Source organism: Emydura macquarii, unplaced genomic scaffold (genome assembly GCF_026122565.2).
Source record: "Emydura macquarii macquarii isolate MOO-44397 ecotype Brisbane River unplaced genomic scaffold, CSIRO-AGI_Emac_v2 contig_3450, whole genome shotgun sequence".
NCBI classification, from domain to species: domain Eukaryota; kingdom Metazoa; phylum Chordata; order Testudines; family Chelidae; genus Emydura; species Emydura macquarii.
The window spans coordinates 893,601-906,771 of NW_027133587.1; the positions used below are offsets into that span (position 1 = coordinate 893,601).

Below are 13,171 nucleotides of genomic sequence, written 5' to 3' on the forward strand. Positions count from 1 at the left end.
TCTATTTCAGATATATTTCAGATATATTCAGATATTCTATTTCAGATATTATCCAAACACACACTTACAGACAATACTTGTGAACTAATATTTATTTTTTTAAAAAGAGATAACGTTGGTTAAAAGATTCATTATACATGCAGATGAGAATAAAATCCATTGGCCAGTTTCTTAGGAGAGATGGTATGCTGAATTGCTAAAGTTCTTTTAGAATCATTTTCACAGTTTATAGTCCAATAGACAAGCCATAAGTAGATACATGTCATTTCTTCCAAAAGAAATAGCAGGGTGTACCAATCTTATAACATTATTTTAAAAACTTATAGAAAAATCCATCTGAAATAGAAATCAATTCTATACTAGGTCTTTATGTTGAAATACACTATTTCTCATACATATTCCCCTACACCAACCCCTTTTGAGTGAGGTGTCACTTTAGGAACCTTTAATCCAAAGGGTGTAAATTACATCAAAGAAACTTCACAGGATTAGCCCCATTTCCTATATTAGAAAAGAAGAGAAACATAAGAATTGCCATACTGGGTCAGACCAATGGTCCATCTAGACCAGCATCCTGTCTTCTGACTGTGGCTAATGGCAGATACTTCCAGGGGGAATAAACAGGGTAATTATCATCGAGTGATCCATCCCATCACCCAGTCCAAGCATCTGGCGGTCAGCGGCTTAGCCATCTTGGCTTATAGCCATTCATGGACCTATCCTCCATGAATTTACCTAATTCTTTTTTGAACTCAGAAGAAGAAAACCCATATAACTTTGACTGTCACAATGTAATTCAGGCTATCACATAATCACAGTCTCTTATTCTTCAATAACTTCATGTTTAATTCCATTTTCACTGATAAGAATATAGTCAAAGATTACAACATTTTATGTGTGTTAGTTTTCTCTTAATTCCCCTTTGCAAGTGAGCCTGGGTTAAAGTTGTGTTCTACACTAACAACGGTGCCTTCCATTTATCTCTTGGTCTTCCACCATAAGTGTTGGTGGACGTGGTCTCACACTGAGGGCTCATCATGAAAAAATAGATTTGTGAATCTATTTTCACAAAGTCCAATATTTCAAAGGAGCAGGAGGCAGAGAAGTGATGCAAATGCACAAGACACAAGAGAAAAACTGAGACCCAAAACCATAATAAGGAGTCAACATTCATCTGTCCTGCAGTCTGAACTTGGCGTCGGACACCTTTATTCCTTCATTGGTTACCATCACTTGCACAATGTGGAAGTGCTGCTACTTTTTCAACAAGGAACCTAGACTGGGATCCATGGGGAAGGAATGTCTGCTGAAGGCATCAGCTGTTTCTTTCTTTCTCTCATAAAACCTTGGATTCAAATGGTAAAGGACAATTGCCCCAAATCTGACTACAGCATCATTTGGACCATAATCAGTGCTATTGAACTAGGGTGTAGTGTTCTAAAAATAAGTACTTTAGGCCAAGGTAAGGCTACCATAGTAACCATGTCTGGGATGAAAAATCAACCCCATGGCGCCTATCATTTCTACTTGAGTTCTTCTCTGATCCTTCATCCCAATCAGGGCAACTTTCCTTCTCTGGAGTAGAATCCTTTAGAAAGATACTATCTCAGAAGTGATAGCGAGGAATAATCTCCCCAAACATGCCCAGTTTATTTCTTTAATCTAGTGGCACTGATCTAAATTATGGACTAGATATGAGCCTGGATCACAAGCCCTGTACGTTACCAAAGGTGGGATATCTATTAAAAATAGCTGCAGAATTGTATCTATCTCACATTCAAAATAGACTTTCTTTTTACAACATTTGCAGCACTTTTAAGGTGTAAACTCAACAAAAATGCCACTTCTATTTTCTCCACCTCTATATAGATCAGGAGTGTGTTTCTGAAATAATAGACAAAGTGCCCTCAATTAGGAGAGGGATCTTCATAAGTAACCTCCTGTTGGGTCTGGGCCACAACTGCCTTAGGACACCAATACATGGTAATTTTGCCTAGTTCCAATTCCCTTACTGTGGAATTCTGTCCCTGGATCATCTGAGACGATATTCATCTAAACAACTGAAGACCACTGATCGTATACAGTTCCTTTGCCACAAATTGTATATATAACTATCTGCTGTTCACCATTTCAGAGTGGAGATTTAAAAACACTATTGTTTCCCTTCTAGCATATCCAGTAACTTGGAATATTCACTCCAGATGACTGAACTGTACTTGAACTGGCTTCATGTCGTAATGAAAGGGAGGGGAAAAGACACAAACAAAATAAGAAATTATTGTTTTAGCAAAATTGTCTCAAAGTCCATCAACAATCTGAGCTACATCCCATCAAACAAAACTAATATCCAGTTATGTTATCAAATGCCCTCAGGAAAGAGAAAAAGCCATGACACAGAAGGGAAGAAGACAGTTTGTTTTATATAAAATGATATTCCAGAGCTGGCTACATCTGATGATTATATTGGTCTCTCCTGACCTTAAAGTCTGTGAGACTCCAAATCAGAACAGATTTTCCTACTGGGCTGTCCAAACCTCCTTCACTCAGAACCACCTCATTATTATTCAGTCATGGTAGTTACAAAGGTTTTAACAGCATCATAATGGGGAAAAATCAGCCAACCTTCTCATCTGCAAACAATCCCAGCTTATCAGGAAAAATACTAAAAGCAGCTTTGCCAATAGATGGAAACAGGGATTAAAGCACAGAAGGTTTAATGTGTGGTTGGAATCCTTTCAAATTCCCTTGCTAGGTCCGTGACACTTCCTTTCCCAGCCCAAAATTATCTGAGTTATGATCACGGCATGATAGCTAAGCACAGAGAGCTGAGAACACTGCATCATGTGATACTTTGGGAGGTGGAGGGGCAGAACACGGAGATGATAAACTATCGTAGATCTTTCAGAAGCGAATGCTGCTAGAATGACGGGAGATTCATGATGCTGACTGGGAAGGAATTCCTCTGACTCACATCATCCCCTCTGCGCATCACAGAGACTGAAATGATACTGATTCCCCTGATCTTTGCTCTTGCTTTTTGTTATATTTCACAATATTTTACATAAAAAATAGGGTAGAAAAAATAACCACTATTCAGACCCCACAGCAAAATAAGAATGGGGAATGAGACAATCTCATCCCAAAGAGGGAATCCGGTGACTAACAATCACTTTGCAATGGGGAAACAAGTATAAATGTGATGCTTGAGGTTTATCTAGGCTGGGAAAAGTAATGGAGATTAGGTCAGGACAGGAGGAAAGCTAACTACAACCACTGAACCTGGGTCGCGTCTGCCCTGCAAAGATATTTTGATATGAAAATGCAACTAATTGCTCAAATTAGGTAACACAATGTACAGTTCTAGTGGAGACAAGGCACAGGAAGTGTTTATTTCAATGTAGCTAGATGAGGTTAGCCCTATCTCACACCTGGGACTGATGGACATTTCTAGCAGGAGGGACATAAACTCCCATAACTCTTAAGATAAAAGAGTTAGAATCACAGAAGATCAGGGTTGGAAGGGACCTCAGGAGGTCATCTACTCCAACCCCCTGCTCAAAGCAGGATCAACCCCAACTAAATATTAACAACCAGGGCTTTGTCAAGCTGGGCCTTAGAAACCTTTAAGAATGAAGATTCCACCACCTCCCTAGGTAACCCATTCCAGTGCTTCACCACCCTCCTACAGAAAAGGGTTTTCCTAATACCCAACCTGGAACCCCCCCACTGCAACTTGAGAACCACCACTGAGAAAAGACTAGCTCCATCCTCCCTGGAACCTCCCACTAGGTAGTTGAAGGCTGCTATCAAATCCTTCAGCCTCTCCTCATAAGTCATGTGCTCCAGCCACCTAATCATTTTTGTTGCCCTCTGCTGAAATCTCTCCAATTTGTCCATATCCTTCCTCTCGTGGACAGGGGGGGGGGCGGCGGGGGGGGAGCAAAACTGGACACAATACTCCAAATGTAGCCTCACCAATGCCGAATAGAGGGGAATAATCACTTCCCTCGATCTGCTGGCAATGCTCCTACTAATGCAGCCCAATATGCCATTAGCCTTCTTGACAACCAGGGCACACTGCTGACTCATATCCATCTTCTTATCCACTGTAACCGCCAGGTCCTTTTCTGCTGAACTGCTGCCTAGCCCATTGGTCCCCAGTCTGTAGCTGTGCATGGGATTCTTCCATCCTAAGTGTAGGACTCTGCCCTTATCCTTGTTGAACCTCATCAGATTTCTTTTGGCCCAATCCTCCAGTTTGTTTAGGTCACTCTATTGCCTCTCTCTACTCTCCAGCCTGTCTACCACTCCCCTCAGCTTAGTGTCATCTGGAAACTTGCTGTGTGCACAATTCATCCCATCCTCCAGATCATTAATAAATACGTTGAACAAAACAACATATATGTTAGAGGGTTCAATCCAAAGTAAGGTGAGCTGCAAAAGGCAGAAACAGGGTAACTCAGCTGGTGGAGCTCAGAGACTACAGTGAAGGAAATGGTGCAATCCACCTTTAAAGTCAGTAGGTGGGAATTAGCCAATGTATTAAAAAAAAAAGTCTTTGGCCAGCCCTAGTAAATGCAACTACAGTGTTACTGCCCTGTGTGGATTCTCTTATGCCTGATAAGGTATGAGATCTGATAGAAGCTTTTCCCGTACTCAAGGCATGAGAAGCGACTTTCTCCAGTGTGGATTCTCTGATATCTAATAAGGGCGGAGTTATGATTGAAGTTTTTCCCACACTCAGGGCATGTGTAGGGTGACTCTCCTGTGTGGGTTCTCTGATGAGTGATAAGCGTTGAGCTATGGCTGAAGCTTTTCCTGCACTCAGGGCAACTGTAGGGACTGTCTCCAGTGTGGATTCTCTGATGTCTAATAAAGGCGGAGTTATGACTGAAACTTTCCCCACACTCAGGGCACATGTAGGGCATCTCTCCCGTGTGGATTCTCCTATGTGTAGTCAGGTGTGATCCCCGACTGAAGCTTTTCCCACAATCATTACATGTGTAGGGTGTCTCCCCTGTGTGGATTCTCCGATGCAACATAAGATGTGAGCTTGACTGAAGCTCTTCCCACAATCAGAACATGTGTAAGGTCTCTCTCCTGTGTGAATTCTCTGATGTCTGTTAAGGTGTGAGATGTGACTGAAGCTTTTTCTGCACTCAGGGAATGCACATGATGTCTCTCCAGTATTGATTCTTTCATGTCGAATAAGATGTGAATGCTTACTCAAGTTTTTCTGTGATGTGTGCTGACTCTCACCATCTTTTGCATGTGCCCAAGTCCCAGAAACATTGCCTTGGGATTTTCCTGATGATATCCCACATGATTTTACTTGTTCAGCATGTCCTTGAGGATTCTTCTCATTCTCACTCACCATCCCATCACCTGCTAGGATAGACAGAGAAACCAGACATAGGTCACTCCTTTTTCCGGAGAAAAAGAGAACCTCAGAGAGAGGAAAGGAATAAAGGTTGGAACAAACCAGAATAAGGGCTGGAGAGATCAAACAAATAAAGATTGAATCTCTCACAAATCTTTCCCCAGAGGAGAGACTCAATTCTGGGTCTCCATCTCAATCAAACATACAGGGGGGAGATAGACTGGGGAGAGAGCTGGGACAGGTGGGAAGCCTTGAGGATGCTACACCTCCTGAAAACAATCATGAACTAAGAGAGCTCACCTGGTCTTTATATGAATCACAAATATTTCCTTAAGTCATGGACACTTTTTTGAGTTGGTTTAACTGATTTCTCACCTGTACAGGCCCCTCTCAGGATGACTTTTTCCTCAGAGCCCTGGAGTTGAGGGACCCAGGAATTTTCCACTTCTTCCAGCCAGGAGATCACATCGAGTTTGGAAACTGGAAACCCTGCTCAAGGGAAAGAAAATAAGCAAGATCAATTGAATCTGTGGAATGTGTGTGTTATTGTGGGGTGCAATCCAGGCCCCAGAGAGGTGAAATCACCACCTACACCATAACCCTAAATGCCTCACAATGCTTTGCTACTGTATCTCCCAATCCTGACGTCCAACAAACAGCCTAACAGCATGCAGGTCACATCTTGCGTGCCCGTGTATACCTACATCCTCAGCCCAGCAGCTCTGATCCCAGCAGCCTGTCAGCAACACTCCAGTCACACTCCAGCTCCTACCAGCTTTGGTTACTGTTGCAGGGTGGCCCCAACACACTCCCAAGTATGGGTTCTGTGCTGTCCAGGTTCAGATATTAGGTCTGTTGCCCGTGTAAGAAGTCAATATTGAACAGTCAGCTACTTTAACTGGAGTTACCAAACAGTTCAGCTTAAACACAACACTGGATTAGTTTTGATTAAAAAATAAAATAAGTTTATGTAACTGCAGAGATATAGTTGTGTTCACTTAAAATCTATGGTATTAAAGTCAGAAATGGTTATAAGAAAAATAAAAATAAAATGCTTTCTGGTAGCTAAAACTTAACAAGCTCGACTTGGTTCATGGTAAAATCCTTACCACACAATCATAAAATCACAGGACTGGAAGGGACCTTGAGAGGTCTTCTAGTCCAGTCCCCTGCACTTATGGCAGGACGAAGCATTACCTAGATCATCCCTGATAGGTGTTTTTCCAACATGCTCTTAAAAATCTCCAATGATGGAGGTTCCATCACCTCCCTAGGCAATTCATTCCCGGGCTTAACTACCCTGACAGGAAGTTTTTCTTATATTTTCCTATAGTGCCCTTGCTGCAACTTAAGCCCATTTCCTCTTGTTCTATCTTCAGAGATTAATGAGAACAATTTTTCTTCCTCCTTGTAACAACCTTTTATGTACTTGAAAACTGATACCATGTCCCCCCTCACTCTTCTATTCTCCAGATTAAACAAACCCAAGTTTTTCAATCTTCCCTCATAGATCATGTTTTCAGGACCTTCGCTCATTTTTGTTGATCCCCTCTAGACTTTTTCCAACTTGTCCACATCCTACCTGAAATGTGGCTCCCAGAACTGGACACAATACTTCAGATGAGGTCTTATCAGCACAGAGCAGAGTGGAAGAATTACTTCTCATGTCTTGCTTACAACACATCTGCTCGTACATCCCAGAATATTTGGTTTTTTTCCCTCTCAACAGTGTGATACCATTGATTCATATTTAGCTTGTGAACCACACGTTCCCAACAACAGAGTTGACCAAATTCAGGATCTCCACCAGAGTCAAAAGGCTGGTTCCTTTGTCATCTTAGGTGAAAAGAGAGATGGGGGAAATGGGTGTTTTTCTCCCTCACTTTTATAGTCCAGTCACCCTTTGAAGTGGATTTTTCTGAGGTTTAACCCCTCTAAGAAAAGTTTATTCAAACAGTCAGGAAGATGACATGGAGTTGCATGCTTTTTCCTCTCCCCTGTGCATGCTGAAATGCAGAGATGCCTTGTCTCCTGTCATTTCCCCCCTTGTTGTCACAAGGACCCTGTTTACTACTTACACGTAAATTGAGGTAAACACATATTCCTTTGTTGTTTTTTTTTTTTGATAGCTCAATTTAACAACTTTTGCCTAGTCAGGGCTGCGTGGGTTTGAACTTGTGCTAACCTCATCAGATGGGAAATTCGTAAACTTTAGATACAGTGTTGCTACGGACATTTCACTAAATTGACCACCAACTTATTAGTTTTCAAATGACACCTCACAAGGCACATTTTGTACAAAGCTTATTACGACAGTGTGCAGGTTGTGAATCCAGCGGTGCTTTCAATCACAGCTTGTCACAAAGGAGATTCCATTTCACCCCACCTGATTTTTAATGGGTCACATCCCCAAGCCAGCTTCCTTTGCTCAAAGCAGCAGGAAATCGGGTATTATTAATCATGGTTGATGGGAGTGCCAGAGGATGGCACCCCATTGTGCTAGGCCCTGTACGAACACAGAGTAGTAGACAGTCCCTGGCCTGAAGAACATACAATCTAACTAGAGGGGACAGACAAATGGTGGGGGAAGGAACAGAGCACATGAGCAGAGGGGAACAATGTGATGACAAAGCTGCAGCCAGCCAGCCACACCTTGGTTTTTACCAACCTTGGTTATGCTGCAGGGTGACTCCAACCCATGTCCACTCTCAGAACTTCTCCCAGAAATGCGTGTCGTATACTGCTAAGCCCTCTCCTGGGCAATACAAACATATTCCTTTAAAGGGATAATATGCTGGATTATCATTTTAAATAGAGTACCCTGACACTCCAATTTAAACACACTGGATTAGATAAAACAGTAAAACTATAAAGAGAGATTTTACTTGAGTATAAGCAATAAAAGTCAGAAATGGTTACAAGAAAAATAAAGATAAATGGTAACCAGCATTTACTTAAGAAACTATCTGAGTTGCAAAGAGGAGGTTACATACCTGTAACTGGGGGCTCTTTGGGATGTGTGCTCCCTATCTGTATTCCACGAGGGTGATGTGCACGCGCCCAGAGCTGAAGCTTTTCAAGGTAGCATTGCTCGGCGGTCTGCACCCATGCCCTTATAGTGCCTCATGGTTTCACCTAAGGTGATAAAGGACAAGGCGGGCCAACTGCATCTCCAGTTCCTTCTCCACCACAGACTTACCAGATCTGCAGCATAGGGGAAGGAGGGTGGCTTTGGAACACAGAAAAGGACTGCACATCTCAAAGAACCTCCAGTTACGGTAAGTAACCACATCTTCTTCTTCGAGTGATGGTCCCTATTGTAGTCCACTAAGGGTGGCTGACAAGCAGTACCTAAATAGGAAGAGGGTGGGAGGAAGATGACAGAACATAGAACGGAGGTTGGCTGCGCCGAACAAGGCATCTGTCCCGGAATCAGATACTAGAGTGTAGCGGGAGGAAAAGATGTGTATCAAACTCCATGTGGCCACAAGGGGCATGTCGTGGAGTGCGACTATGGTTAATGCTTGCATTCTTGTGGAATGGGCTCATATCCCACTTGGTGGTGAGCGCCCTGGCATTTGACAGCAGTGCATAATTCACCCTGAGGCCCACGTAGAGATTCTCTGGGTGGAAATAGCCCGCCCTTTATTTCTTTCCGCTATGGTGACAAATAGCCGGAGAGACTTCTGGAATGGTTTGCAGGTAAAAGGCCAGGGCCCTACACATAGCGAGGGAATGAATTCACTGTTCCTCATTAGAGGTTAGGGAAAGAAGGCAGGCAGATGTATGGGCTGGTTGAGGTGGAATCAGGAAACCAGATTCGGTAGGAATTTGGGATACAGACACAGTGAAACCTTGTCTTTATGGAAATTGGTGAAAGAGGGGAAGGTTACCATCCCGGCTCCCCATTCACCAACCCTCCTCGATGAGGTAATGGCAAAAAGGAAAGCCACCTTCATGGAGAGGAAAGAGAGCAGAAGTCCAGGTGTAACAAAACGCCTCATGTGTCCTGGTCTTTACATTCCCATTATAGCAATATCAAGTACAGAGGGACACAGAGGCATGGTCTACAATCATACAAATATCACCAAAATCCCCACATCCACCACACATAGAGCGGTCATAGCCTTTGGAGAGAAAGCAAAGTGCAGGGACTGGACTTTAATGCATTCAAGAAGGAAAAATTAAATATTTTTCAAAATCAGATTTTTAAATGACTGATGGTACAAAAACTGTGTCTGAAAAGGACACTGGGATGGAACAAAACCATGTACTATGAGTACAGGTATAGAGTTATTACTAGACTCACAGACTCTAAGGTCAGAAGGGACCATTATGATCATCTAGTCTGACCTCCTGCACAATGCAGGCCACAGAACCTCACCCATCCCCTCCTGTAATAGACCCATAACCTATGACCGAGTTATTGAAGTCCTCAAATAATGATTTAGTCTTCAAGGGACAGAGAATCCACCAGCAAGAGACCTGTACCCCATGCTGCGGAGGAAGGCAAAAAACTCCCAGTGCCTCTGCCAATCTACCCTGGGGGAAAATTCCTTCCTTACCCCAAATATGGTGATCAGTTAAATCCTGAGCACGCAGGCAAGACCAGCCAGCCACACACCCAGAAAGGATTCTCTGTAGTAACTCAGAACCCACCGCATCTAACATCCCTTCACAGGTCACTGGGCATATTTACCGCCAATAGTCAAAGACCAGTCAATTGCCAAATTAGGCTGTCCCATCATACCATCCCCCCATAAACTTATCAACCTCAGTCTTGAAGCTAGCTAGGTTTCTTGCTCCCATGGCTCCCCTACAAAGGTTCTTTAGAGAACCCTCAGCTTCCAATAACCGAGGGGACAGGAATTCATACCCAGCGAGGTCACATTCTCATAGGTCTACTGCATGACGTCTCTGTAGAGGGCTCTTTGAGCGGGGTCCAGCGGAGCCCACTCCTCCTCGATGAAACACACAGCCACCTCCTCGAAGGTCACAGGCCCCTGAAAGAACAAGAATCCAACACTCAGCACCTGCTGCTCAGTGACAACCCCACTATTCATAGAGGAGCAGGGCCTGGAAAATGGATGCTCTGGGAGGGACACAGTAACACAGTAACATCCCCACCCCACTCAGAGCAGCCAGGTGGCATCAGGTTGAGGGGAGAGAGAGAGCCCCTTTTCCCTGCCAGTGGGCAGAGGGGCACGAGTCTTCAGCGACACACCTACTAGCATGAGACTGGCACTGGAATTGGTGTTCCTAGCAGAGTCCAGGGACAGCCTCCTGGTGGTGAATCCCAACATCCTCCCCATTCAGTAAATCAGTGTTTTTCAAACAGGGAGTTGCGAGGTGGCTATGTGGGGTCCTGAGCTGCATGCCCCGACCCCGGCCAGGCTCAGGGCTGTGAGCCTCCTTGCTTTCTTCTGGTGGAGGAACATGGGGTAAAGAGGTGAGCGATGATACACAGACACTGCTCACCCCGCCAGCGTTCCTCTGCACCTCCCATGGAGGCGGTGAGGGGGAAAGTGAGAAACAACGCCAGGGCTCTCTGCATCCAGGTCACTTTCCCCATCTGGACAGTGCTGTGAGGCGAGCATCAGGAGCTGCTACTCTCTGCCCTCCCCGTACACAGCCTACGTAGAGAAAGTGACCTGGATGCAGGGAACCTGGACATTGTGCCTCACTTTCCTCCATCATAGTCCTGCAGAGGGTGTGGAGGAGCAGCTTTCGAGGTGGGAGCCAGCAGCAATACCAGTCGCTCTGAGCATGCAGGACTGTTTCCCCAGGTGGGCACAGGACGGGGTTGCAGGGTGCAGGGTGAAAAGGGCACAGTGCAGGGGTTAGGGGCGAAGGGGGAGTGGGGAGCCTGCAGGGGGGCCAGGAGCAGGAACCCACGGGGATGAAGGGGCTACACTCAGAGGCTTGCTATGTGAATGGGGCCACCACTGCAAAAAGTTTGAGAACCACTGAAATAAACATGTACATGTAAACAGACACAGAGGAAGTTGACAGGAAAAAAGTCAGAAGCTCGAAATTATAGAAAACCAATAAGGCGAAGCAAAAGGACAAAAGGGGAAATCTCTGGCCAGCAGCATCAAGGACAATACGAAGGAAGGTTATTTTTCGTATATTAATCACAAAAAGAATCCTAACAATGGTATTGATCCATTGCTAGATGGAAGTGGCAGAAGTAAAAATGTTCAGTGAATATTTCTCTACTGGATTTGGGGAAAAGCAAGCAGTTGATGTAGTCATATGTTTACCATGATGGATGACCACAGTTTTGTCATCACAACAAACTCATAAGGGCATTAAATAGCAGCTACGAAAGCCAGGTATTTTTAAATCAGCAGTTACAGATATCTTCCATTCAAGAATTTAAAAAAAAACAAAACCACAGGCTGAGGAGCTCAGTGGATGAAAATCAACATTAAATAGGTCTTAGAACACTGGGAAACTCCAAAAGATAGGAAAAAACTAAAGTTGTCACAATATTTAAAAAGGGGTGACCGAGATCACTATAAGGCTATCTGACATCAATTCTGGGCAAGATAATGGAGGAGCTGATACCGGATTTGATTATTAAAAAATTAAAAGAGGGTGATGTAATTCAGACCAATCCACATAAGTTTAGGAAAAACAGATCCTCCCAAACTAAATGGAATATTTTTTGTATGAGATCAGAAGTTTGGTTGATAAAGAAATAGTGTTAATGTATACTTATGATTCCTGTAAGGTATTTGACTTGGTGCAGCATTATATGTAAATAACTAGCACAATACAAAATTAACGCAACATACATTAACTAGATTCAAAACCAGCTAATTGACAGATTTCAAAATGTAATTGTAAATGGAGAAGCACGGTCTAAGGGCTCTGTTTCTAGCCTTACACTATTTAATTTGTTTGTCAATGACTTGGCAGAGAACATATCAACACTGGGAAGTTTGCAGATAACACAAAGTTTGGGAGAGAGGGAAATAATGACGTGTGTCAGTCACTGAAAGTTTTCGCAGCCCTGGCCAGGGGATTATTTCCTGGGGAAAATAGGGGAAGTTCCATTCCCAAATCTCAGGAGATTGCTTCTTCAAACTAGGCCCTCGATTTCTCTGGCAGGTTTGTCCCCTTCCTTTCCCAACCCAAGCATTTACTGCCCTGCCCCACCTCCAGCAGCTCCCACCTTCCTATGCATTCACTGCCCATTTCCCTGCAGCCAGACCCCACCACCAGTTCCATGATAACCCCTTACCTCAGCTGACTCCACTGCAGCCATTTCCTTTCCCCTGGAAGGATGGGATGATCCAGAGCAAAACATCAACATTATTCTGTCAGGGCTAAATGAGCAATTGGAGAGATTTCAGAAGGGGATTTTGTCCATTTCTCAGAGTCCCGCCAGATTTTTTCCCTGGAAACTGACATTCTAGGTTCTGCACCATTGGGAAATACTTAGTGACTTTATTAGAAGTAGGATTTCCCATCAGGATTAACCTCTCCCAGACATGATCTCCACTACAGAGGCCTACACTACATTGAGGTAAGCGGAGTTGCGTTGACTTAGTTGTGTGCATCTCTGCATTTAAATGTAAAGGTAAGTTCCCCATTATATCACCATACTAACACCACTCCCCGAGCAACATTGAGCCATTGTTGATGTGCTGAGGTCAACACAGTGCAAGTGCAGAGAGCGTGTTGCCTCTGTCAACCCTACCAGTTCTCCAGCAGCTGTCCTACAATGCCCGACACCAACTACTTTGGTCACAATTGCGAACTCCACTGCCCATAGGTCAAGGA

At 43.9% G+C, this 13,171-nt stretch overlaps 1 pseudogene; it reads right to left on the reverse strand.

Moving 5' to 3' along the window:
* LOC137144303 (zinc finger protein 436-like) overlaps positions 1-12,668 on the reverse strand; it is a 92,299-nt pseudogene extending 79,631 nt beyond the window's left edge.
* Between the last annotated feature and the right edge of the window lie 503 nt (positions 12,669-13,171).